Source organism: Tamandua tetradactyla, chromosome 2, assembly GCF_023851605.1.
Source record: "Tamandua tetradactyla isolate mTamTet1 chromosome 2, mTamTet1.pri, whole genome shotgun sequence".
Taxonomy (NCBI): Eukaryota; Metazoa; Chordata; class Mammalia; order Pilosa; family Myrmecophagidae; genus Tamandua; species Tamandua tetradactyla.
In genome coordinates this window covers 46,939,342-46,967,012 of record NC_135328.1, presented here as the reverse complement: position 1 = coordinate 46,967,012, position 27,671 = coordinate 46,939,342, and the positions used below count along the sequence as shown (strand labels likewise).

General features: G+C 46.3%; 1 long non-coding RNA gene across 1 annotated transcript; it reads left to right on the top strand.

The window, feature by feature from the left end:
* The first annotated feature begins 463 nt into the window (after positions 1-463).
* Positions 464-20,290, top strand: LOC143660050 (uncharacterized). Its single transcript, XR_013163825.1, has 4 exons — positions 464-683; positions 1,153-1,232; positions 16,604-16,680; positions 20,057-20,290. It is a non-coding gene; the product is annotated as an uncharacterized LOC143660050 (long non-coding RNA).
* The last annotated feature ends 7,381 nt before the right edge of the window (positions 20,291-27,671 follow it).

The window sequence follows — 27,671 nt, the reverse complement described above, 5'->3', positions numbered from 1 at the left end:
AGCCTCAGCAAGACAACCATAGTCACAGCTCCGCTGGCTGAGCTGGGCTGAGCCCTGTCCCCGCTCTGTGAGTCCCCCAGGGGCGCCCTGCTGGGCTCTGGAGCAGCCCTGAGTTGATGCTTCCAAACAACTAAGGGAGAAGAGACCTGGGGTGGGTGCTGACCCCAATCCCTGGGTTCCTGAGCCAGTGGCCATCTGGGGCCCTGAAAAGGGGGTCCTGGAGCCCACTTCCCCACTGGAGATCCCCAGGGTGGGGTTATGGGGAGCATGTGGTTCCAGGCCCTGTACCAGCTTCTCTCCTTGTCTTCCCCCACCCCCTTCCTTCATTCCTTCTTTGTTCTGTCCTCCACCCCTATTGCCTTCTTTCCATCTGGTTCCCTCCCTCCTTCTCCTCCTTCTGTATTTGGTACATCATGTCCCTTGCCACGCCCACACCCCTCAGTCATGCTTGCCACCCAAGCTCTGCAGGGCCTGAGAGCTCTCAGGGAGGGGGGAATGAGCCCCCTGAGGGTAGTCAGGGAGGTCTTCTGGGAGGAGGAGACAACAGGCTTCTAAATCTGGAATTGCAAAGGAGTTTGCCAGATGCAAACAGAAGAAAAGGATTCTGGGAGGAAGAAGCGATATCTGTAAAGACCCCAGAGGATGATGGTGCAGAGCCTCTTCCCGGAGAAGCCAGGAATGGGGTATGATGGGCACTGGGCCGCCCAGGGGTCACCCACGGGAAACGAGAGGCTCGGGAGAGGGGCGGGGAAGAGAGGCTGCAGGTCCCTTGCTAAGGATCTTGGACCACATTCCTTGTGCTGTTTCTCAAAATGCGTGTCAGGGAGCCCTGAGGGTACAAAAAGGAGCCTGAGAGCTACCTTGAAGGGGAACGAGAGAGGGCAGGAAAGATTCAGGGGTGGAAATTCTGGACCCCCTGCCCTGCTCCAGCCAGGATGATAAAATTTATGGACTGTGCTTTCACAAGCAGTGGGGAGCAGTGGGGAGCCATGTAGGACATCCAGCAGGGGTAGGGGATGGCCCGAATTGGGCTTGGGAAATGTGCTCTGGCTGCCAGTAAGGAAAAACTGAGGCTCCAGGGGTAAGTGGCCTCCCAGGCCGCTCTGCACAGGTCCTCTGGCCTCCTGACTTTTTACTTCCGGCCACCGGCAGGTGAGAATAATGATGACAGCTCAGCCATCAGAGTGCCACAGGTGCCCGGCTCCACACACCACATTGCATCACCACATCAGGTGGGTATGTGTGCAGGTGGGGAAATGGAGGGTCCACGAGAGGAAAGGGTTCACTTGGGACCACCAGCCAGCCTGAGGGGCAGGGCTGGAACACCGTCCTGGAGCCTGGTCAACTGCGGGTGCCGGCCCCACCGCGGGCAGCTCAGAACAGTTGCAAGCAGCTGCTGTGGTGTCCGATCACTGGCTAGAGCCTCTTGCAGCTACCAGCCGCCCCTGCCCACCTGCTCTCCCAGCTGTCCTGGCCACACCTGGCGCCCATGTGCCTGTGGAAACCTGACCAGCCTTTCACTGTACTCCAAGGAGACAGTTGGTGAGTGGGGGGTGGGGAAGCAGTAGAGGAGTAAAGGTGGGATAGGACATGGAGCTCAGGCCAGAAGATGGCAACGGCTCTGGCAGGGCAGGGAAAGAATAGCAGCCTCCATTACTGTGTGACCTTGAGCTCCTTGCTAGATCTCTCTGGGCTAGGGCTGCTCTGAGTCATCTGGAGCTGGGGCTCCAGGGCTGGCGATAGGGAACTTGTGGGTTCCTGGGCTCATCCACTGAGTCCTAGAAGATCACACTGGGCTCCACTGGGTCCCAATGCTCCACCCAGCGCCCAGAGTGACGGGTGCTGCCCTGCCCTGTGGTCCTAAGCCTGCGTCTTAGCTTGTCTGGACCTCCCGCTTCCTCATAAACAAGTTGAAAGTGTTGGTGACTGGGATGCCCTGCAGGGCTGGGGCTGCTCCCAACAGGGTCTCCCCCCACCCCACCCCCCGGCCCCCAGTTCCTCACTGTTTTGTGTCAACACCAGGGCACCCACTTGCTCAGCTATCCCCATCTCTGAGACCTTAGGATAAGGGAGTCCTGTCAGCCTCAGGACCCCTGTGTCTGGGTGAGGAGTTGGGGAGAAGCCCTCTCCTTCAGTCTGTCTGGGGCACTGTCCTTCCCTTCTTGTCCCAGTCGGGTGGGAGGCATTTGGCCCATTTCCTCTCAGACTTTTTTCCTTTTCCGGAAGCTCAGACCTGACTCCCTGCCTCCCGCCACTACCAGCTGGGGGCTCCGATGCAAGTGCCAACAGCCCCTCAGCCTCACTTTTCTGCTCTCTAACGGCCTCACATCCATCTAGACCCGGGTTCAAATCCCAGTCCTACCGCGTTCTGGCCTTGGGCCATGAGCCTCAATTTCTCATCTGAAACATGGGACTATCAATCGTACCTGCCTTATGGATATTTGAAAACATGGCATCTGGCAGCCCTGGGCTGAGTTTTAGATGTCCGCCTTTGGGCAAGTCACTTACCCCCTCCAAGGCTGAGCTTTCCCCTGGGTGAAGTTCCACCGCAGACACGCGTTGTGAGAAGTCAAGACTAAGGGCAGGTTCTGGCACACGCTAGGTGCTCAATAAACTCTGGCTTGGAAAAACAACTGAGGGAAAACGGGGCAAGACGGCCACTCATCTCCTACTGTCCCCACAAAGCGGGACGAGGTGGTTTCCAGGCAGCTGCCTCTCCCCCAGGCCCCAAGTGAGTCCCTCTTCCTTTGCCCATTTTGGTGTTTTTTTTAAATCTTGCTTTCTTTGAAGCATGTTTCGTGATTGCCAAATGTGTGGGAATTTTCCAGCTATCTTTTTGGAATTTATTTCTAATTGAAGGCATATGCTCAGCAGATGCACAGAACGATTTCAATGTTCTGAAATGTGTTGGGACGTGCCTTATGGCCCGTGTGTGCTCGATTTCTCTAAGTGTTGCTTTGTCCACGCGAAGGCTGTGCCGTCTCCAGGTGTGGGGAGCAGGGTTCTAGATGGCTCCATCAGGTCAGGTTTCCCAGTCGCAATTAATTGACTAGGTTCTCATTGTCTGCCCCCCACCCCACTCTTTTCTATCAATTACTGAGGAAAATATGTTACAGTCTCCCATTACAATTGTGAGGTTTGTCTGTTTCTCCTTGTATTTCTGTCAATATTGTTTTATGAATTTTGAAGTTATTTTATTAGGTGCAGATAATTAAAAAATTGTACATGTTCTTTGCAAATTGAACCTCTCATCATTGTGAAATTTTCTTCCTTATTTCTAGTCATGTTTTTGGCCTTAATATCTATTTTGTCTGCTGTTACTATCAGTACACCAGTTTTCTTTTGGTTATTATTTGTATGGTGTATCTTTTTCCATCCTTTTACTTTTTTTTTTTTGGCATGGGCAGGCTCTGGCAATCAAACCTGGGTTTCCGGCGTGGCAGGTGGGAATTCTGCCACTGAGCCACCAACGCACTGCTCCATCCTTTCACTTTTGACTATTCTGTACCATTTAATTTCAAATATGTTCCTTTTAATTGGATCATTTAGTCTGTTCACTCTTAGCAATTACCCATTATTTGGGTATCTAAATCTACTGTCTTTTTTTGTACCTTTATTTTATTTTGCTTGTTCTACATTTTCTTTTCTCTCCTTTCTTTGTCTCATGCTGATGATCTGCTTTTTTCTTACCATAGTTCAGAAATTATGCACTGCTGTGTATTTTTAGTGGTTGCCCTATTGTAACCTATTAAAATCTGACATCTTTTCCCATGTACCCATCGCCAAGGTTAGTAATTATCAGTGCATGGCCCATCTATACCATCCACTCTTCTCTTGAGTAAATTTAAAAGTATCTCATTTTTCTTCCCCTAACCAACTTTTTATTTTGAACAATGTCAAACTCCCAGAAAAGTTCCAAGTAGTGTAAAACAAGCACCTATTTTTCTTCCACCCGGAGTCGGTATATTTAAGTTCTTGTCACATTTGTTTTATCTTCGGTCCATCTATCTGTCCGTCTGTCTATCCATCTATGTATGCTTTTTTTTTCTGAATCTTTTGACAGTTCATTGGAGACTCTTAACTGTTTTAAATTTTTGTTTTAGTGACATATTTACAACCTACAATTTCCCCCCTTTTACCACAATTATATATATATAATTTAGTAGTGCTAGTTACAGTCACAATACTGAGCAACCATCACCACCATCCATTATCAAAACGATTCCAGCAGCTCAAACAGAAACTCTTTACCAATTAAGCGTAAACTTCCCATCCCTACCCTCTCCCTGGCCCCTGGCAGCCTGTATTATTGTCTCTGACTCTAATTATTTGTTATCAGTGAGATCATAAAATATTTGTCCTTTTGCATCTGGCTTATTTCACTTGACATGAGGTCTTCACAGTTCATCCGTGTTTTCACATGTATCAGAACTTCGTTCCTTTTCATGGCTGCATAACGCCCCATTGCATGGATAAACCAAATCTCATTTATCCAACCATCAGTTGATGGCCACTTTGGTTGCTTTCATCGTGTGGTGTTTGTGAATAATACCGCTCTGAACTTCAGTGTGAAAATATCTGCTTGAGTTCCTGCTTTCAGTTCTTTTGGGCACATACCTTGAAGTGGGGCTGCCAAGTCATGTGGCGAGTCATTATGTAATTTCTGAGGTACCACCAAACTGTTTTCCACAGCAGTTCTACCATTTTATATTCCCACCAACAATAAACAAGTGTTCCTGTTTCTCTATATTTTTTCCAAAACGTATTTTTCATTTTTTAAATAGTAGCCATTCTGATGGATGTGAAATGGTATCTCACTGTGGTTTTGACTTGCATTTCCCTGAAAGCTACTGATCTGAGCATCTTTTCATGTGCTTTTTGGCCATTTGTAGATCTGCTTCAGAGAAGTGTATATTCAAGTCTTTTTTCCATTGTTTTTATGGGGTTATTTGTCCTTTTACTGGGTTAGTTGTAGCATTTCTTTGTAAATTCTGGTTATTAAACCCTTATCGGATATATGGTGTCCAACTATTTTCTCACATTCTGTATGTTGTCTCTTGACTTTCATGATGAAGTCTTTTGATGCACAAATTTTAAAATTTTTGGTGAGGACCCATTTATCTATTTTTTTCTAATAGTTGTTCATGCTTTCGGTATAAAGTCTAAGAATCCACTGCCTAGCACAAGTTCCTAAAGATGCTTCCCTATGTTTCCTTTGAGGAGTTTATAGTCCTGGTTCTTATATTTAGGTCTTTGAACCATTTTTTAAATTAATTAAAATTTTAATTAATTTTAATTTTTTTAATTAATTAAAAAATATGACAAGAAAGAAACACAAACATTCTTAACATATGATCATTCTGGTCTACATATATAATCAGTAATTCAAAATATCATCACATAGTTGCATATTCATGATCATGATCATTTCTTAGAACTTTCACATCTATTCACAAAAAGAAATAAAAAGACAACAGAAAAAGAAATAAAACGAAAACAGAAAAAAAAAGATTATACATACCATACCCCTTACCCCTTCCTTTCATTGGTCACTAGCATTTCAAACTAAATTTATTTTAACATTTGTTCCCCCATTATTTATTTTTATTTTGTATGTTCTACTCATCTGTTGACAAGGTAGATAAAAGGAGCATCAGACACAAGGTTTTCACAATCACACAGTCACATTGTGAAAGCTATATCATTGTTCAATCATCATCAAGAAACATGGCTACTGGAACACAGCTCTGCATTTTCAGGCAGTTCCCTCCAGCCTCTCCACTACATCTTGAATAACAAGGTGATATCTATTTAATGCGTAAGGATAACCTCCAGGATAACCTCTCAACTCTGTTTGGAATCTCTCAGCCATTGACACTTTGTCTCATTTCACTCTTCCCCCTTTTGGTCGTGAAGGTTTTCTCAATTCCTTGATGCTGAGTCTCAGCTCATTCTAGGATTTCTTTGTATATGGCATGTGTGGCGGTTTGAAGCTGTATGTACCCCAGAGAAGCATATTCTTAAAATTAATCCATTCCTGTGGATATGGATCCATTGTAAGTAGAATCTTTTGATGAGGCTACTTCAGGTAAGGTGTGATTCACCTAATTCAGAATGGGCCTTAATCCTCTTACTAGAGTCCTTTATAAACGGGATTCACAGAGAGAGAGAGAGAGAGTTAGAGAGAGAGAGAGAAAGCCATGGTAGTAAGAAGCTGAAATCAACGAAACCTAGAAGAAAACAGAGAGACCAATGGATGCCGCCAGGTGCCTTTGCATGTGACAGAGGGACCCAGGATCAGCCGCAGCTGGTCTTCAGGAGGGAAGCGTCAGTCTTGATGATGCCTTGATTTGGACATGTTCACGGCCTCAAAACTGTAAGCTTGCAAGCTAATAAATTCCCACTGTAAAAAAGTCAACCCATGTCATGGTATCTGCCTTAGGCAGCCTAGGAAACTAAAAGAGTGTGTGAAACAGGGATCCCTTCATTCTTTGGCTTACGGATATCTAGTTTTCCCAGCACCATTTGTTGAAGGCACTATTCTTTCCCAATTGAATGGATGTGTCACCCTTGTTAAAAATCAATTGGCCATAGATGTGAGGGTTTACTTCTGAACTCTCAGTTCTTTTGGTCTATATGACCCTTTGTACCAGTACTGTGCTGTTTTGACCACTGAAGCTTTGCAATGAAAGTTTTAAAATTGGCAAGTGTGAGTCCTCCAACGTCAGTCTTCTTTTTAAAGATGTTTTTGATTTTTTGGGGTCCCTTATCTTTCCAAATAGATTTGATGATTGGGTTTTCCAATTCTGAAAAGAAGGCTACTGGAATTTTGATTGGGATTGCACTGAATCCATAAAATGCTTTGGATAGAATGGACATCTCAATGGTATTTGGTTTTCTGGTCCACGAACGTGGAATATCCTTCCATTCACTTAAGTCTTCTTTGATTTCCTTTAGCAATGTTCTGCAGAGTTCCATGTATTAAATACTTTACATCCTTGGTTAAATTTATTTCTAGATACATTTTAGTCTGCCAAAGTTGCCAGAATGCAAATACACCAGAGATGAATTGGCTTTTAATGGGAGAGGATTCATTTAGTTAAAAACTTATAGTTCTTCAGAGGAAAGGCAGCTAACGTTCATCTGAGGTTCTCTCTTACATGGGAAGGCTCACAGCAAGTCTGCTGGCCTTCTCTCCAGGCTTCCAGGTTCCAACAGCTTTCCCCAAGCCATTCCTTTCTGCATCTCCAAATGTCTGGGCTGAGCTGCAAGTACTGAGATGAGGCAGGCTGAGCTGCTTGGGCTGTGCTTCATTGAGCTCTCTCTTTTAAGCCTCCTGTTAATTAAATTAAACATCACCCACTGTGGAAGGCCCGCCTCCTAGCCGACTGCAGACGTGATCAGCCACAGATGAGGTTCAGGTACCATTGGCTCATGTCCACAGCAACAGAACTAGGCGCCTTCACCTGGCCAAGTTGACACCTGAACCTAACTACCACAATACTTCATTCGTTTAGTTGATATTGTAAGTATATATTTTGTCTTAATTTCCTCTTCAGAGTGTGCATTACTAGTGACTAGAAACGCTACTGATTTTTGCGTGTTGATCTTGTTGTCCCCACCACTTGGCTGCGTTTGCTTATTAGTTCTGGTAGCTTTGTGTATACACTGTTTATAAGAACAAGATTTTTTTTTCTTAAAGGTTATATCTACATAAGCTGATGTTTTCTCAGAAAAGAAGTCCTATTTTTTTCTCAAAGTGAAAATCATTTTATATTTTTTGTGATTATAAATGTTACATATGTGCAATTTAAATATATTAGACAGTAAGAAAAGTATAAAGAAAAAAGCAAAAGTCCCCTCAAATCCTAATCCTCAAAGATATTAATATTCAGAGGGTGTATTTAAACATCTATGATCAAGGGTCATATTTCTCACTTTACCAAATGTACGTGTCAGACCTGGGCCACCTGTTCACCTCTCTGAGCCTCAGTTTCCCTAGCGATAAGCGAAGTAGTATTCTCTCTTCAGAGGGCAGGACAGGGCTCATCCTACCGACAGAAGTTTCTCCAGCAGGAGGCCGGAGGCAGAGCCCAGGCCTATGAATTCCCAGACCAATACTCTACACAATCAAAGGCAGTGCAACCCCTGAGGGAAGCATCTGGTGGCAGGACCCTCTCTGTGTGATGCTGGGTGAGGCACTGGATGTCCCTGAGCTGGTCTCCTCACTTAGGGGTAGACTCATGGAGCCCAACTCTCAAGACTATTGTGCATTTTCTATGCAAGTAAGAACTTAGTTCTGTGCCTGGCACACAATAAAAGCAAAACTATCGTGGTTATTAATAAACGTCTGTGTAAAGAATTCCCCCAGGAGACAAAGTCTGGCTGTGTGCCAGGCCCAAACAGGGCTCCTGAGGCTGGAGGATGGAGTCCCAGTGCAGGGAGGGGAGCTAGGCTGCTGGCAGAACTCACAAAGCAGCCAGACCTGGAGTCTGGAGCTCTGGTGTGGTGGTCCTGATACCAGCTGGGCAGTGAGGGCGGGCCGTAGCCATGTGCAGGGCACAGGGGGCACAAAAGGCTCCCAGGAGGGCAGCCTCGCCCACATGGATCCCTCCCCAGCGCCTGCTGGCCCCAGGACCTTGCAGCACCTAGCCTGGGAAATCCGCCTTCCTTCCTAGCATTCCTCAGGAACAGGGAATCGCTGGCCTGCCGGCCTGGGAAGGGAGCCTGGGAGGGGGGCTTGAGGGGATCCTCCAGATGCAGTCACTGGCCTGGGGCTCTGGCTTGGGTGAGGTCAGGCGTATCAGCATCCACTTCTCCCCCCAGCCCTGTCCACGGCTGAGCAGGCTCCCAGGGTCTCAGAACAGCCATGTCCTTGGGCACTTACTGGGCCCATGCAGGCATATGTGGTGCCCCTACTGCGCGCTGGCCTTCGAATCACTGAGGGCATCATCGGCCTCATTCAACAGAGAAGCGATGACTGCTGAGCTCGCAGGCAGCTTGGACTCCTACTCGTCCCACCCTCCCACCCTCCAGCTCAGATTCCAGGCTGCCCCACCCTGCCCCGCCCTGGGCCTGGGCAGTCTGCCCTCCCTGCACTCCCTCCCCCGCCCAGCACCCGGCAGCACCCCCCCTTCCTCTCCCAGAATTCCCTGCTGCCTAGTTCCAGTCTCTTCCTGTGAAATTTGCAGCCCTTCCATCGTACCCCTTGTCCCCGTGTCCATCCATGTGTCACGGACAGACTCTCTTCCGGGGCCTCTGGGTACCCCTGCTCAAGACGTTGTTAGGTGGCATGTCTTTGTTTCTCTTCTCACTAAGTTAACCCTTTGACCTTCTCAGGCAGTCTTTCCAGAGTGTGAGCCTTCTAAAAGCGTTTTGAAATAATGCCAATTGTTGCTAATAATTAGTTGAAAATCTACTAATCACCAGGCACTGTGCTAACTGCATCATCTCATCTGATCAGCTTATCACATGCTGAGGTTGGGGGTCTGGTATCATTCCCATTTTATAGATGGGGAAACTGAGGCTTGCGAGGGCATTGGCACTGCATAAAGACGCAGTCATGGTAATATCCTACAGTACTGGATACTGAGTCTGTGCTAGGTACTGCTGTATGCATTTTATTTATACAAACTGGGTCTTTTAATGTCACAGCCTTGAGAGATCAGCACTGTCCTACTCCACCTGTGAGAGGTGAGGAAACTAACATGCAGAGGGACACCGGGCTGCCCAAGGCCACATGGCCAGGAAGTGGTATAGTCTGAATTCTAACTCAGGGTCTGGCTCCACAGCCCACACTCAGGTCTTGTGGGCCTATAGGAGGCAGAGCTGGGATTTGAACCCAGGTCTTACTGCATCCAGGCCCCGGTTCCCACAGAGCCTCCCTTGGGAAGTGAAGAACCAGTGAGAGCCAGGCCTCAGACTGTGCGACGGCGCCCAGCACATCAGGGTAAAAACCGCAGCTGGGAAGCCCGCCAGCTTCCAGGCAGGCTTGGAGCTGAGGCTGAGTCCACGGAAGTGGCTTTGGCTGGGACCCCCGAGGGGGTGGGGGGTCCACGAGGGCAGTACTGGGGCAGGGCCTGGGCTCCCCAGATGGCCAGGGAATTGGCAGGCGTTTGTGCCAAGTGCATTGCGGTAATTACTATTTCCTGCTTCCATGGGCTTCCAAGTTCTTACACTTAAATATTTTTAGCAGATGAGTAGGCAACCTCTTTTTTAAAAAAAAAAATAATAAAAATAAAATAAATTTATTAAACATGAAATTCAGAAATACTTGTTCACCACTCTTTACATAATCTCCAGGCACTTAGAAGTTATTGTGAAAGGCATCTATGTCCAGTTTGAAAGACATTTGCAAAAACACTTGCTGTCAAGCGGGATTAAGAGCATGGGCTCCCGGGTCAGACAGGCGTGTCTGCCAGCCAAGGCCCTTCCCCTCTCCAAGCCTCAGTTACTCATCTGTAAAGTGGAGATAACCCAGGTTGCTTCCTCACAGGCCCCGGTGTGAAGTCCTCAGCACAACGCCTAGAGGAGACAGCTGATGCCTGGTTCTGGACACTGTTGTCATCACCAAAAGTGAAAGGGAAGCCAAAGAGCCCCGGCGCACCAAAGTAAACCATGACTTTGGCTGGACCAGCTGCGAGGTGATGAGCTATGTCCTGGTGATGAGCCTGTTTTCCTGGAAGGATGGGTGGGTGTGCTTGGCCTCTTCTCTGGGGCCTGCCACCTCGGCTGGCCTCGCTTCCTTCCATCTCCCCATGGCATGGCAATGCCCAGGCTACGTGGGCTGGGTGTGACAGCATCTGTCACCAGTACAGGGAGCTGGCCCAGCCCTTTCCACGGGTAAGCCCATGGGGCCTGGTGGATCCATGACAGGGCCTGAGCGTCAGGGTTTTCCAAGTCTAGGAGGAAAATGATGGAGCAGGGCCCAGCCTGGTCCCACCTAACCAGGGGCCCGCTGGGCACGTCCCCCTGCAGAGTTAGTATTGTGGGGGTCTCCCACAAACATGAAACAGAGTTCACACTTTTCTTTCCCCATACTTGGCCCATCTCACTGACGGCACCTCCTTCCACCTCTTGTGTCAGCCATAATCTAGTGGCTGTCCTCTCCGTCCTACAGTTCCTGGATCAAATCAAGTCTCTTGACTCTATCCTTGGACGCTCTCTCGACTCCTCCACCTCTCCCTGTCCTCAGAGCCTCTACCAGGGCCAGCTTCACCACTACTCTTACTGCTGTCAGCTCTCTCCACTCAACTCTCCAGGCCACCCTCGCTCTGCAGGCAGGAAGAATCTGTAACACGCAGATCTGATCATGTGATTCTCCTGTTAAAACTTGTCCCCATCAGTTTCTTCAGCCCTGGCTCAGTCTCTCTTGCCCTCATGCCCAATACCCGTCACACCCAAACCAGTAGATAATGCTTTGCCTAATGCCTACCCTATGCAGGGGCTGGTCTAAACATTTTATGTGATTTCTCTAAATTAATCCTTTCCAACCCTGTAGGATAGGTGCTGTTACTATCTCTATTTAATAGATGAAGAAACTGAGGCACAGAAAGAGAAAAATTCTTGCTCAGGATCTTACAGTTAAGAAACAGGCAAGGCATTTTTCAAATCAGGCACCCTGATTTGAAAATGGCTATGTATCCGTGCTCTAGACCACTGCACTTTCAGCCTCTGGGCATTGATTCAAGCTTTTCCCTCTGCCTGGGTGCCTTTCCACCCCCTGTTTACCTGGCAAACTTCTATGCATCCTTTAGAACCCAGATCAAATGTCCCCTCCCTTGGATGATGGTCAGCCTTGGCTCCACACTGTGTCCATTCAGCTTTCTCTAGACCACCAATCATAGTGTTAGGTAATTGCCATGACCGAGCCTGTCTCCCTGAGGACAGGGACTATGTCTGATCCACCTCTATATTCCACATACTCAGGATAGGTTGGGCACAGAGGCAGTCAGCAGTGAATGAATGAATGAACAAGTGAATACTTTATCATATACAAATCACTAGCTTAGGTGTATATTTGAGAATAGATCCCAAGACTTTATTAAAAGATCCAGATGTTTCCAATCCCCCAAGTCTTGCTTTTGGAGAAAAAGAAAAAGCACAAACATCTGTATTATTTCTCATGGAAATTTACTTCTTTTTTGCCTCACTTTTTATTTTTTTATTTATTTTTTTTTTTTTTAAAGACAGAGAGAAGGAAGGAAGGATAGAAGGAAGGAAGGAAGAAAGGGAAACATCTTTAAACATTTCTTGTTTTATTGTATTCTGTTTCTCCGTTTTTGTTACATGGGCTGGGGCCGGGAATCGAACCGAGGTCCTCCGGCATAGCAGGCAAGCACTTTGCCCGCTGAGCCACCGCGGCCCGCCCACTTTTTATTTTTTTTAAACATAACAACATACAAACACGAACATTCTTACCATATGATCATTCCATTCTTGGTATCTAATCAGTTACTCACAGTATCATCACATAGTTGTATATTCATCACCATGATCATTCCTTAGAACATTTGCATCAATTCAGAAAAAGAAATAAAAAGAAAAAAGTAAAAACTCATACATACCATACCCCTCACTCCTCCCTCTCATTGACTGCCATTATTTCTTTCTACCCAATCTATTTTAGCTTTTGTTTCCTCTATTTTTTTCCTATACACCTTACCACTCCCATTCATTGATCACTAGCATTTCAATCCACTAAATCCATTCCAACATTTGTTCCCCCTATTATTTATCTATTCTTTAATCCATATGTTTTACTCATCTGTCCATATTGTAGACAAAAGGAGCATCAGACACAAGGTTTTCACAATCACACAGTCACATTGCAAAAGCTATATCATTATACAATCATCTTCAAGAAACATGGCTACTGGAACACAATTCTACATTTTCAGGCAGTTCCCTCCAGCCTCTCCATTACATCTCTTTTTTTTTGCATGGGCATGCACCGGGAATCGAACCTGGGTCCTCTGGCATGAGCCACTGTGGTCCACCCTCTCCATTACATCTTGACTAACAAGTTGATATCTGTGTAATGCGGAAGAATAATCTCCAGGATAACCTCTCAACTCTGTTTGGAATCTCTCAGCTATTGAACTTTATTTTGTCTCATTTCTCTCTTCCCCCTTTTGGTCGAGAAGGTTTTCTCAATCCCTTGATGCTGAGTCTCAGCTCACTCTAGGATTTCTGTCCCACGTTGCCAAGAAGGTCCACACCCCTAGGAGTCATGTCCCACGTAGACAGGGGGAGCATGGTGAGTCTGCTTGTTGTGTTGGCTGGAGAGAGAGAGGCCACATCTGAGCAACAAAAGAGGTTCTTTTGGGGGTGACTGTTAGGCCTAATTTTAAGTAGGCTTGACCTATCCTTTGTGGGGTTAAGTTTCATATGAACAACCCCCAAGATTGGGGGCTCAGTCTTAGGCCTAATTTTAAGTAGGTTTAGTCTATCCTTTGCAAAGATAAGTTTCATCTGAACAAACCCCAAGATTGAGGGCTCAGTTTTGCCTCACTTTTAATCTTAAACCAAGCACAGCTTTTGGGTCCTTATAACCAACTGACAACTCTCCCCAGGGGGGAAGCGGAGGGTATCTAAAACTCCAGAAGCACCTGCTTCCTGGGAGGTCAGGGGAGGAAGTAAAAATAAAACAAGGGATGGAAGAAATTCTTAGCACCCCATGGATTCCTTCTACAACCTGAATACTTAAAATGGCAAGTTTCAATACTTAAAAAAAAAAAGGCTTTGTTTTTGTAAAAATGACACAGCTCCTTGAAAGAGATGTCCATCACATCACTGAAAAAGATTTTAACTACCCAGAAAAAGACAAAGAAGAAAATAAAGTTACTCCAGATCACACCTCCCAACTGCTTATGCAAGTGTATTCATTAGTAAAGTCATTGAGCTATGCCTGAGAGGTAAGCACTGTGCCGCATGTATGTTACACTTTAGTAAAAACTCTCACCACCCGGAGACAGCCCCTGATAGCATCGTCCAGACCTCCCCATCTGCCTCATGTAACACACCCATTCAAGTGACTTGTCATCAACTATTGAGTCCTACTTTGTGCCAGTCTCTGGCTGGGTCCTGGGGATTAAGAGTAGAGCAGTCTCCATGGGAGAGACGTTTGTTAAATAATGACACAGAACAATTTAGTTGCAGATGTGGTCAGAGCTGTGAGGGGTGGTGGTTGCTGGTTCTTAGAAATTAGCCAAGGCGTTCAGGGAGGGCCTTCTGGGGGGCTTGTCCATTGATCAGAAGGAAGAGGTGGTGTTAGCCCAGAGAACTTGAGGAAGCACATGCCTGGCTGAGGGCAAAGCCTGTGGGGAAGGAATCTCTATGTGGTCACCATGGCTGGCTGCAGTTCTCCTTCCTCCATCACTGCAGAGACTTGATTTTTTTTGGCATTTACCCCTCTATCCACTACAGATAAATCCTGATGAGTCTAAGCTAATCAGAGTGGTCCTCAGCTCCTTGCAAGTGAATGGTTGGGAGCGGGGTCATGTGCCCTAGTTTTGACTAATGAGAAGAGGAAGGAATGGTTTGCAGGTGAGGATGTGGTATCCGGAATGGCCGCAGCTCTTTTGTATTCCTGAGGATAAGGCCAGCATGTAAGGGTGGCAGAGCAAAAGGAAAGCAAGACTTAAAAATATTATCCAACCTTTGAATAAATAATCCTGGACTTCCCTATGACCAGAACTGCTTTTTATGTGAAGAAAACAAGTGCCTCTTTTGTTTAAATGATTTTGAGTTGGGCTTTTGGGAGTGTCCAGATAGCCAAAAGAGGGGACAGGGGAGGTGTTCCACAGTGATTGCCTAATGGGCACACTGTTTTGCTTGAATTGTGGGGTCTACTAGGGATGGGAGTAGGGGACTGGTGGAGATGATAGGGGTGGGGTTGCTGGAGTTCCACCATCATTTGGCTCCACTAAAGTCCATTAAATGGAGTCATCTCTAACCCAAGAGGCTCGAAATCAGAGTAAGCAGGAGAGTGCCAGGAGATGTGGTGGAGACGTGTGTACGTAAGCCATGCGTCATCGCCAGCTGTCCCCAAGTTGTCCAGCCACCCTTCAATATTCAGCTAATGGCAGCTCGTCTTCTTACTATGCACTGTGGGAAATACACCCCCTGCCTCAGTCCCATGGGTTACTGAAAGGCAAAATTCTCTATCATGCTGCTAGCTTCCTATGTGCTGCTCTAGATTTGCAGATTTGTCAATTTCTTCCATAGTTCTATCAACCTTTTTTTATTGAGACATAATTCACAAACCATAAAATTCACTCTTTCAAAGTGTAAAATTCAGTGGTTTTTAGTGTATTCACAGGGTTGTGTACCCATCATCATTATCTTATTCCAGAAGATTTTCATCACCCCAAAAAGAAACTATGCCCATGAGCAGCCACTCCCCATCTCCTTTCCTTCGGCCTCTGGCATCCACTAAGCTACTTTCTGTATCTATGGATTTACCTATTCTGGACATTCATATAAATGAAATCATACAATATGTGGTCCTTTCACACCGAACATCACATCAGGGAGTATTCTAAGCAAAGACTAGGCTCCCTGACATATTATTAAGCCATGCCTCCACGTGCAAAAGCTGCTACCATCACCTCTTGTGTAAAATGACACATTCCTCCTCCACTATATGTGCATGACATTGTATAGGAATAAAGTACTATAGATGTGTGTTTTGCTCTTATTTATGCAATAAAATATCAGGGAAATCTTTATGTCTCAATGCAGAGCTTCATAAACCTTTTTAATGGCTGCAGAGAAAATCACATGGTTGAAGATTTGGCTCACACTCAGTGGTCACATTCAGAACCCAGTCTTCTTTGGTTGGGTTTTTTACTGCATTTCCAGCATTTTGCAAGTATAAACAATGAGATAAACATCTTATGGGTATATTTGCTTAGGGTAGATTCCTAGACATGGGATTGTGAGATAAGGAATCGTGAGCCAGAGGGTACGCATGCTTACTTTTTAGATTTCTGCCCAATTGTTCTCTGGAAACACCAGATCAGAAAGGCTGTATTCAAGCCTTATGGACTCAGACTGCTTGGGTTTTAACCCTTTCTCGACTGCTTCTTAGAAATGGACTTTCCACCTTGGTTTTCTTATCTGTAGAATGGGGATAATGGAAGCACCAATCTCCCACGGCTGTTGTGAGAATTAAATTCGTGTAATACATGGAGGCAATGGTTCTCAACTGGGGGCAATTTTGCCCCCCCCCCCCCGCAGGACATTTGGCCATGTCCAGAGACATTTTTAGTTGTTGCAAGCGGGAGAGGGTGCTAATAGCATCCAGTAGGTAGAACTCAGGGATGCTGCTAGGCCCCTCACAGTACACAGGATAGCCTCCCACAGCAAAGAATTATGTGGCCCCAAATGTCATTAGTGCTGAGGGTGAGGAACCCCAAGGAAAAAGGCCTCACCCCAAATCAGCTCTCATCAGTGTTGGCTGTCATTACTTACACTCCTGCCTGAAGGGCATGAGACTGTCCATTTCCCCACAGTTTGGCCAAACCTGGGTATTGTCCTTCTTTTAAATGTGAGTTGTTGTTTTTTTTCATTTTTTGTTTTTGTTTTTTTGCATGGGCAGGCTCCAAAAATCGAACCTGGGCTCCGGCATGGCAGGCGAGAATTCTACCACGGGGCCACCGTTGCAGCGCCCTAAATGTGAGTTAATTTTGATGGACACGGTATGGTACTGGGGTGTACCATTTCTAAGCCATTGAAGGAGAATGCCCTTACTCCCTCCCAGGCCTGTCCCATGGGTTCAGCCTCCATTCTGCTGTGGGTGTCTGGCGATTCTGCCTGCAGCTGGGGGCTGCCAAGGGACCTTGACTTTGTGGGCAAGAGCTTCAGAGTTCCTGGAATTGTTGGTGTTTATCTTTGAATATTTGGGGGCAGGACGTGTGCTAGGGAAAGAGTGGGTTGTAAAGTCAGATCTGGATTAAAATCCCAATTTAGTGCTTCTTTGTTGTGAGAACAAATGACTTCTCTAAACCCTAAATTCTCCACCTGTCAAATGGGGTTATCATGAGGATTAAATGAGATAATGTGGCATCATACCTAGTTCTTAGGAAATGCTTGATAAATAACAGGTACAATTGACTCAGTGTCTATCAGATATGGGCTCTGTGCTAAGGCTTTTCATAATTATTCAATTTAATGGGAGCTACTGCGTGAGCACTATAATTAGAATAAGGTCAAGGCCTCGGCTGTATTCGGGTACAGTGTAAAGCCACTTGTTGAGCTTTGGGTCAGCATTCCACGAGCATTCCACAGATATTTACAGGGCAATGGCAGGTAAAGTCCCCAATTCTCTGCCTTCATATTAAAGAGGCAAACAAATGAAAAGCACAAAATAAGATGTCAGGAATAAGATCAAACATATTCCCTTGCCCTATGATGTAAATGGGTTAATTTCCTTTATTAAAACAATAAAAACAGCAACAACAAAAAGGCAAACCAAACGTAGGAAAATGAAGACTTAGTTATGTTATTTACAAGAGAAATCAAATGAGCTATGGAAAGCAGCCAAAATCTCTAATGAGGCAGCTCTGCGTTTATAAATTGTTGACTTATATTTCAAATGAATAACATAACTATATTGAAGAGAAAAAAAGAACTAACCCAAGAAACGTTTGAGCACAGAATTTGGACTATAACCTTCAGTCCAAACACAAAAGGAGCTGAAGACAAATATCGAACTCTAATTAATAGCTTGTTTTTCATAGAGGCATGGACTAACGATTCTGAAATTACTCTCTGTGCTTTGAAGGACTGAGTAAAATAATAGGTATGTTGGGGATGTTGGAAGCCAGGCTTCTCACTGCTGTCGAAGGGAGTTATAAATATGGAACAGGAACAGGTAGGAAGAATGCTGTGGTGTTGGACTGGAATTGAAGCTATCAGTATGAACTCCTGGATTTATATATATCTATGTATTTTTAGTTCTTTCCACTGAGAGGACCGAAATGCAATGACACCCTGCTAACAGTGAGCACATCTAGCACCCCCAGCTGTCGGTTTCTACGTACTATTTAAAAAATATATTTTTATTGCTAAAACAACCTGCAAACATACAAGCATTCTTAACACACAAACATTCCATACATGGTGTACAATCAGTGGCCCACAGTATCATTACATAGTTGTGTATTCATCACTATCATTATTTTTTTGAACATGTACATCATTCCAGAAAAAGAAAGAAAAATCGCATACATACCATAGCCCTCACTCCTCCCTCTCATTGACCACTAGTATTTCAATCTACCCAATTTATTTTAACCTTTGTTCCCCCATTATTTGTTTTTATTTACCCATGTTTTTAACTCATCTGTCCATACCCTAGCTAAAAGGAGCATTTTCAAAATCACACAGTCACATCCTAAAAGTTATATCATTATACAATCATCTTCAAGAATCAAGGCTACTGGAACACAGCTCTACAGTTCAGGTACTTCCCTCCAGCTTCTCCAATACACCATAAACCAAAAAGGGGATATCTATATAATGCATAAGAATAACTTCCAGGATAACCTCTTGACTCTGCTTGAAATCTCTCAGCCACTGAAACTTTATTTTGTCTCATTTCTCTCTTCCCCCTGTTGGTCAAGAAGGCTTTCTCAATCCCTTGATGCCGGGTCCCATCTCATCCTGGGATTTCTGTCCCATATTGCCAGGAAGATTTACACCCCTGGAAGTGATGCCCCACGCCAAGTATCATTCTTGTCAAAGGAACCAGGGCTTCTTGCAGAAATGGCTGATTCCTGGGCTGGGAAAGAGAAAGTATAAGATGAGCTTGGAAGCATCTTTTTGTGCCAGAAACTAAGGGAAGTGTTCAATGAATGATAGAGAAATGTAGAAAGGAGATAGGAGCTGATCTGAATGAGCTCTCACTGGCCAATCTGGTTACCCAATAAATAATGAGAGTAATGAATTATAACCTGCTGAGTAAAATAAGAGTTCATGAATCCATCATCCACACAAACATTCATTTGTACACTTATACTATAAGCTCCTCACTGTGGTAGAATGCTGACTAATAATTATAGTAGTTATAAAAACACTATTTGGAATCATCAGAATAATAATATAGATAAGAATCATTAATAGATACTAGAACTAGAGAGTGAAAAGTTTATTGAAACAGAAAATATTATATAGTCTCAAAACAGCCCTTCACAAAGTATTAATTGATTTCTCTCCAATTGAATGGATAAAGCTGCGACACCACCTGAGCCAAGCAATCATAGTAACCACCAAATCCACTTCATGTGCCCCTTTACATGCTGCGCTGAGAAGGTGTTCTTGCCATTTGGTATTCTTGCCAAAAAATGCAGTCTGAATCTAATCGTGAGGAAACACCAGATAAATAAAAATTGAGGAATATTCTGCAAAACAAATGGCCTTTACTCTTCAAAAAATGGCAGTGTTATAAAAGACAAAGAAAAGCTGGGAAACTATTCCAGAATTAATGCCAATTAAATGCAATGTATTGTTTCTGGGTTGGATGCTGAACTAGGAAAAAAAAAACTGGTATAATAGTCACTATTCAGGCAATTAGTCATATTTGAATCAGATCTGTAATTTAAACAATAATATTAAGTCAATCTTAAATTTCCTGATTTTGGTCATTGTTCTGTTGTTACGTGAGTGTCTTTGTTTTTAGGAAATACACACTGAAGTGTTTACTATCCTAAATACTTCATTTCTGCAACTTACCCTCAAGTGGTCCAGAAAAAAGTATATAGAATTTAATATATGTAGGTCAATAGACGGAGGGGGAATAGAGAGTGATAAAGCAAATGTGACAAGATGTGAATAATCAGTGAATCTTGGGGAGGAGTATAAGAGAATGCCTTGTATTATTCTTTTAATTTTTCAATAACATTGACATTATTTCAAAGTAATATGTTAAACAGAAAAAAAAGGAGAAAAAAAACTTGTTTGGATATCTTTTTTTAAATAAATTATTTTCCCTCAAGAAACTCACATATGGTTGCCTCTTTGATCAGCTTTGACTCTTCCTTACTGATTTCAGTAAAGATGCCCAACTCTCTGAAGCAGACTGAGATTTGTGCATGGTCCCTGGTTCCCCAGCGATGCAACGCTGCTCGTGCTTCCCAAGTATCAACTCTTCTAGCCAGATAAGTTGGCAGTATCTATTGCATGGCTACTACTGCTGGGCTCATTTTTTTTAAATCTTTCAATCCAATTTTATTAAGATATATGTCATATAATCCATCCAAAGTATACAGTCAATGGCTTACAGTATCATCATATAATTGTGCACTCATCACCACAGCCAATTTTAGAATGTCTTCATTATTCCAAAAAAACCAAATAAAAATAAAAAATAAAACCCAAAATATCCTATACCCCATATTGCCTCCTATTATTATTATTGCCACTGTCTTTATTTTATTACTCATCTATCCATAAACTGGATAAAGGGAATATCAGCCACAAGGTTTTCACAATCACATGGTAACACAATAAAAGCTGTATCGTTTTATAATCATTATCAAAGATTAAGGCTACTGGGTTATAGTTCAACACTTTCAGGCATTTTCTTCTGGCTATTCTGATACATGAGAAACTAAAAAGAAATATCTATATAATGATTCAGTAGTCATAATCCTTCGTTAAATCCTAACTTCTCAGTTACACCTCCTCCCTCTCATTTGATCATTCTCTCAGTCTTCGGGGATGTCTGGGCAGTGACCATTTTAACTTCTTCAAGCTGGAAAGGAGTGTTAACCTTGTGGTGTAGAGAATGAAACTGGTTGGTGTTCTTGGAGAGACTGGTACCTTTGGGTTTCAGGGCTTATCTGGCATAGGAACAATCTGGAGACCTTAAGTTTCTGAAAAAATAAACTTACTAAGGAAAACTTTTATGGAGTCTTACATAGAGCTCAGGTATTTAGAATCTTAGGGATACTATTGATTGGGGCTTGGCATACTGTGGCAATTTTACAATTTATGGCTGAAGCTTGCATAAGATTAGCCTCCAGAATAACCTCTTCATTCTATTTGAAATCTCTTGGCCACTGAAACTTTACTTTGTTTCATTTGTTTTCCCCCTTTTGGTCAAGTAAGTATTATCAATCTCATGATGCAAGGGCAACCTCATCTCTGGGAGTCACGTCCCACTTTGCCAGGGAGACTTATACCCCTGGGAGTCATGTCCTATGTAGGGGGGGAGGATAGTGAGTTTATTTGCAAGTTTGGCTTAGAAAGAGAGGCCACATCTGAGCAACCAAAGAGGTTCTCTGAGGGTAACTCTTAGGCATGATTGTAAGTAGGTTTATTTCTCCATTACAGAAATAAGTTTCATGAGGCCAGCCTTGAGATAAAGGGCTTGACTTATTAAGTTGGGAGTCCCTAATGGTTGAGATAGTATCAGGGATTTCCAAGGTGGGGAAGTTTAATAATTCCACAATTTTCCCTCAAGGGGACTTTGCAAATACTTTTTTATTTTCTGAATTGGGCTCTTTTGCACTGCACCATTTCTGGGTCCCCAGTGCTCATTGTCCAGCCTGGCCAGAGTCAGTGCTTAAGTCAGGTATCTGTTAAATTGAAAGATTGAAATATCTGACTGCCTTCAGGGGAATGGCAAGAGTTGAGACAAAAGGAGGATGGGGAGAACCCCCTCCCTGGCCTCTGATGGGGCAGGAACACGACACTCACGCACACACGGGCCCTAGAGAAGCAAAGCTCTGGACGCAGCAGGATGGGAGCCTCCATCCTGTGTCTTGCTGACACTGGAATTTGTCTTGGATAGGCAATTACGAGAGAGAGCGCGGGTGAATTCCCTTCTGCAGGAGCAGCTCAGGCCTAATCCTGTCAGAGTGGTTCTGGGTGAACAGGATGACAGCTTTGCTGAACTGCACTTCAGGGTTCACTGGAAGTTTACCAGCTCCCTCTGGTTTGTTGAGTATCCCAGTGGCAGACCATGGGAAGTCTCTGGACTGCCCCTCTGATCTTGAGGGTCTGGGCCCCGGGTTTTCAGTTTGATTTTCCAGACTGCCTTGAGTTCCAGCATCTCGGTTCCTGAAGGTCCTCGGGTTGCTGGGGCTGAGGTGGGGCTGTGTGGAGGTGAGCAGCCACGGAGGGAGCCACGAGGCCATGCTAGATGGTGGAGTGAAGTGGTCAGATTTTCATTGCAGAGAATTCCCTCCAGCAGCTGAGGTTGAGACTGGGGAAGAGACCAGGTGCAGAACCATCAGCATGGAGGCTGCCGCACAGATCCAGGCAAAGCTACAGAGAGAAGCTTCGGCATCTAGACCATGTTCTGGTACAGAAATGGCAAAATGTAGTATGCATCCCACTACCCAAACCTCTAGTTCTCATGGCCAACACTGCTCACCAGAGTCCTCCCTCCCGCTGAGCCTGAGTGTGTCCTCCCTCACACAGCCCCCACTGCGCAATCCGGGTAGGCACGCGGGCTGAAAGGAAGGTTGAGCGTGCCATCACGCTTGCTGACGGCGCACTTTGGATCTGACCGGCAGAGCCCGAGGCTCGTTGGGGCAGTCTGAGGATAACAACCTGAGTCAGACTCGGAGGTCGGTTTCGGTGCATCACGCCCTCTCCTTTCCATGGGCCTGCCAGGCTCCAGTTATGGAGCTTTTTTCACATCCATTATTTCGTTGCAACCTCACAGCGTTCCTGGAAGGTCAATGCCGCCACCCCCACTTTACAGATGAGGCAACGGAATTCAAGACAGCAAGGAGCGTGCCCAAGCCCCACTGGTAGTAGGTGCTGGAACTGGAATTCAAACGGAGGCCTGCCTGGCTCCCCAAACCCCAGTGCCTTCCACAGGAAAGTTTTGCCCTAGGCTGCAGCAGTTGTTTGCATCTGTTAGGGCATCACATGGAAAAGCCAGAACAGGCTGGGGCAGATGCCTTGATAACAATGTCAGTAAAACCCCTGGCTTAAAAAGACCTGGGAAATTTGACTTTTGAATTGCCTTGTCTAATCCATTCTGGTGCTGAGCCACGGAGGAGGAAGTCTCCTGGACCCGGGTTGGAGTGGGGGGCCGCTAGCAGGGAGTAGGAGGGTGGTACACAGATGGTGAGGGGTGGAGGCCTCTTGATGAGAAAGAGAATGAAGTTTCTGTCCCTGCACAACTGGAATGAGGGCGCTGGAGCCAAGCCGCCAGAGCCAGGGCAGGCCAGTCAACCTTTGGCACGTGAAATGCCACCCTCTGCTCATGGCAGATAATTCTTGGTGATAATTCTGCTCGCCGGCAGGCGCGCGTTCTGAAAGCCCCGTCTGTTCCTGCCCCACGGGGCCCTTTGGAATGTGGGGGATAGAGGGACTAGCCGGACGTGGGCAGAGTTCAGACTGGGCCAGGAGAGTGGGGCAGCGTCTAGCACTGCCCAGGGGCAGAAGGAGGCTTTGTGCACTGTGTCCTGGGAAACCCCCCTCCTGCTGCAGACACCCCACTGCAGGGGCATGGCCGACAGGCCTGCTCTTCTGGGGAAGACGGGGTTGGGGGTGGCTTCCGGGTCCAGCCTGGCAACTGACTCACCTCCTCTTTCTCGGACCTTCCCTGGCACCCTGCGACAGCTCCCAGGTCCGGTCCAGACCAGCCCCAGGGGAGCGCCTTTTGAGCAGCGGTAGGGTGAGGGCAGGGGCTCTCAGCCCCAAACACGTGGCAAAATCTCCTGGCTTTAAAACACACCAAAACCTAGGCATCTGGGTGGTTGTCTTGGCACTGGTGTCTGTTAAAACTCCCTGGTGATTCTGACATGAGCTGGGATTGGAAACCACTGGGGTGATGTTTTGAGAACGGGGTGCTGCAGCTTCCCCTCCACCAGCTATGTGACCTTGAACACATGATGCCTAAGTTTCCTCGCTTATGAAATGGGGAAGGCAAGAGTCAAAATTGCATGGGGTTACTGGGAGGAGTCAGTGAGCTAATGCTGTGAAGACACGGCAGGCTCCTGGTGCTGTAGTTCCTACGGATAATTATGATTATTTCTCCCTTTTCTACCCCTACCAAGGGGAGATTTTAGGGCCTGGAGGTTGCAGGAAGAAAGGCTGACGGGCAGAGGGGTGAGGGCTCACAGCCCCTTCCAGGCCGGCCCAGAGGAGGCGGACTTCGCTCCGACTCAGAGGCTGAGCGGGGGGTGTTGGCCTCTCTGTGGCTCAGGAGAAACTCAGGGCCCTCAGCAAACCCCAGAGCCCCTCGGTGCCCACCGCTCTGCGAGCAGCAAGCACCCAGCCTGGGTGTGGTGATGCCTGGCTCCCAGCACCCAGCAAGCCCTCAGGGCAGGGTGAAGGCTTGCTCGGTATGCCCCCCCCCCCCCGAGCCAAATCAGTGATGCGGGAGGCCCGCCATGGGTGACACAGAGACCTGCCAGCACTGCAGGCAGATTCTCTGAGCCTGGAATTAGCCGGTCGTGACAGCGGCGGTGGCCACTGCTTCCTGACCGCCTCCCGCGTGCTGGGCTTGATGCTGAGCGCACCCAAACTCACACAAGCCCCCAGTTGCTCTGTGCGGCGGGTGAGGCTGCCAGCCGGGCTGGTGAGGGGTAGAGATCCGTCTGCCCAGCCCCCAGGCCCATTGAACTGTACAGTGTCTGATCTCTGGTGTCCATTTAGCAGCCTCCAGCGCTGTGAACTGGAATGAGCGCTGTGAGAGTATCACTTCCAGAGACCACAGCAGTGCCCTAACTTTCTTTGCAAGCCCCTGGTTGCAGACCACGGTGGACTTCAGGAGGCATTTTCCCCTGAAGATGCGTTTCCTCATTTTCATGGAGGTGTACGGCGGAGAGAGTCATGGGAAGTAGCAACTCTCGTCTCCAGCCACAGAGATCTGAAATTGCCCTCTAGAGCTTTCTGTGTGGAGCCCACCTCATGGATGGCCATGACAAATACTGCCGCACGAATAAATGAAAGAAAGGTTATTTCTCCAGTGGCCATGACCTTAGAGCCAAGGGTGGCTTGGTCAGGAGCTGGGTATGAACCTGCCCACGGCCCCGGCACAGATCACTCAGTTATTTGTCAGACAGCCGTCGGATGATCCCGGCATGCAAGCGACCCGTGGTGAGCACAGTGGGAACAAGCGCCACCCTCAGGAAGCTCAGAGTCCGGTGAGAGGAGACAGACCCTAAGCAAGAAGCTAATAAATACCCATTAGTGAAAAGAGCTGGGAGAGCACGTGACTGAAGGCCAACCATCGATGGAGCCTGGAGGTTCAGCCTCCCTGAGGAGGTGACATTTCAGCTGAGACCTGAATGACAAGAGGGAGGCAGCCACGTGCCACTGTGGGAATACGTGTGCCGGACAGAGGGGACAGAAGCTGCAAAGGCCCTGCTGTCTGCATCTTGGACTGGGGAAGGTGGGCAGTGGGAGCAGATGGGATTGGGGCTGGGGGAAGGGCCCGGGGGAGAGCCCACCTTCCAGGTTACCTGAAGCCTGGCCACGTGTAGCCTGCCTGGGACGAGGGTCAGCGCCAGTGAGGTCTGTGCAGCAGGAGGGTCATGGACGCGGCAGCTGGCGGCAGAGGGCCACTGAGCTCTAGCTGGTCTGTCCTGGGGGGACCAGGACCCCGTGGATGGTGCCCAGCTTCCAGGCAAGGCAGGGGCTCTGCTGTAGAGGCTGGCCTGCCACTGGGGAAGGCTGTGGAGGGAAGGCCTGACACACTGAATGCATCTGTGTGTGTGTGTGTGTGTGTGTGTGTGTGTGTGTGTGTGTGTGTTGGGGACAAGGGGTTCAGTCAAAATCCACAGCATCCAACAGTGGTTTCAGAGAGCTCCTTGGTGGTACCTGAGCCAGGAAGGGGCATTAAGTCCCATGGAGAGAGCATTCTCTTTCAATTCCCTCTGCTTATATCGAGGACAGAAGTCCAATTGCCACTGGTTTACTCTAGAGCACTTGCTAATCTTCCTTTTTAACAAAGGGCCTTTTGCACCTGGGGCTTGCCGTGGGCAGGCACGGTATGTTCAGGAATGTAATAGTGTTGCTTTGTTTTCAGTGTGGCAACCCTGTAACCTTTGATTTGTTGTCGTTGATACTGGCTTTCCTTTTATTGTTGTAATATAAAGCTTCCTTTGTTAAAAAAAAATTGGTAACAGCTTATAAAACTGGCTTTTAAACTAAAACTTTTGTAAAAAGAATTGAATCATGTAAAGGAAAAATAGTGACTACTACTGAAGACAGTAAAGGGAAATGGCACCAATCATGACGAGGGCATGTGAATGAATGAAGTCTGTGAACCATGGGACTAAATGATCTCCAAGGCCCCTTCTCCAATTCCAAGGTATGCTCTCTTTCCCAAGGAAGCATTTCTTTTTGTTCTTCCCTCTCCCCCAGCACCATGTTCTCTGAGCCAGGAGCTGGGGAGCACAGGGACCCCCCTCTGCTGTGGGTGTGAGAAGATGGTGAAAGGGGCCTAATGGCTCCCTTTTTGCCTCCACCCGTTGGGTCTGGTTTTCGGCCTGGGTTGGGTTCCTCCACGCTAGCTCATCATTCAGATTAGCTTCCAGCAATGGTATATAGACGAAGCCAATTTTTAACTCACAACAAACTAAATATTCCTGTAAAACTTACTAAATGCATGTGTTATGACAATGACGCAGACCACAGCATTTAGTCAAAACTTTTAAACCAAATTTTTGATTATGTATTTATTTAGGCTTATGCCACCTTGTTGTGAAAAGGAATTGTGGCAACTTACAAAAATACATAAAATACAAGAGCATAAAAATAAAGGGGTGAGGTAAAGGTAAAGGCAGAATGCTAAAATAAAACCAGAGTCTAGTAGGAGACGCAGCGCAATTGTTAAAAATGATCTCAAATTTAACTTTAAGCTTCCCAGCGGCCAAAGCAAAGATGAAAACATGACTGGTTACAAGATTCCTGATAACCGTTAGTTTGGGGCTTTGTTGTGAAATTAGATCTGATTCAAATCTTGACTCCACTACTTGTTAGATATGTGACCCTGAGCAGGTTGCTTAACCTCTCCGAACTTGAGGTTCATCCCTGTGATGGGGAAAGATAATGCCAACACGTGGATTACTGACAATGCACTTAGGTGCCCCCTAGGCCTAGTAAGGTGCTGCTTGTGCTCTCTATGCCCCATACAGAGGCCTGTCACCAGGTTTCCAATGCTAGCAGCAGCCATGGAAGAAGAGATGGTTTTGCAACACAGGGGCTTTCAGGAGCCCCTCAAATCATGCCCAGGAATTGCCACTGGCCTTACCTGTAGTACTGACCCCTTCCTGCCCAGACGGAGCAGATTAAATTTAGGGCCTGGAAATCTCCAGGGAGGTATTAAAGGTGGCCCCTTCCTGTATCACATTATTCAAAAATACCAAAGACAGCTAGTTTCCTTTGCTTTGACAACAAAGGTCAGTAGAGAAACGCCAGCCCTTCCTGACCCAGGCCCTTTCTGGTTTGAAGTACCTGTTGCCAAAAGTAATAAAGCCCAGAGGGGGGTTAAAAAAACAATGGGGGTCGGGTTTCCTCTAGAGCTCACAATTTGCAGTTATGGACTGGCTCCAGTATGCCTGCAACAAAATCCCTTCCCTGCCTCCCAACACCACCAGGACAAAATCTAATTGTGTTCGATTTTTGTTTCTCTGTTAATTTATACTTGATTTGTTCCAAATATGGTTGGAAGCAGCCACCCCTTGGTTTGGCATTCA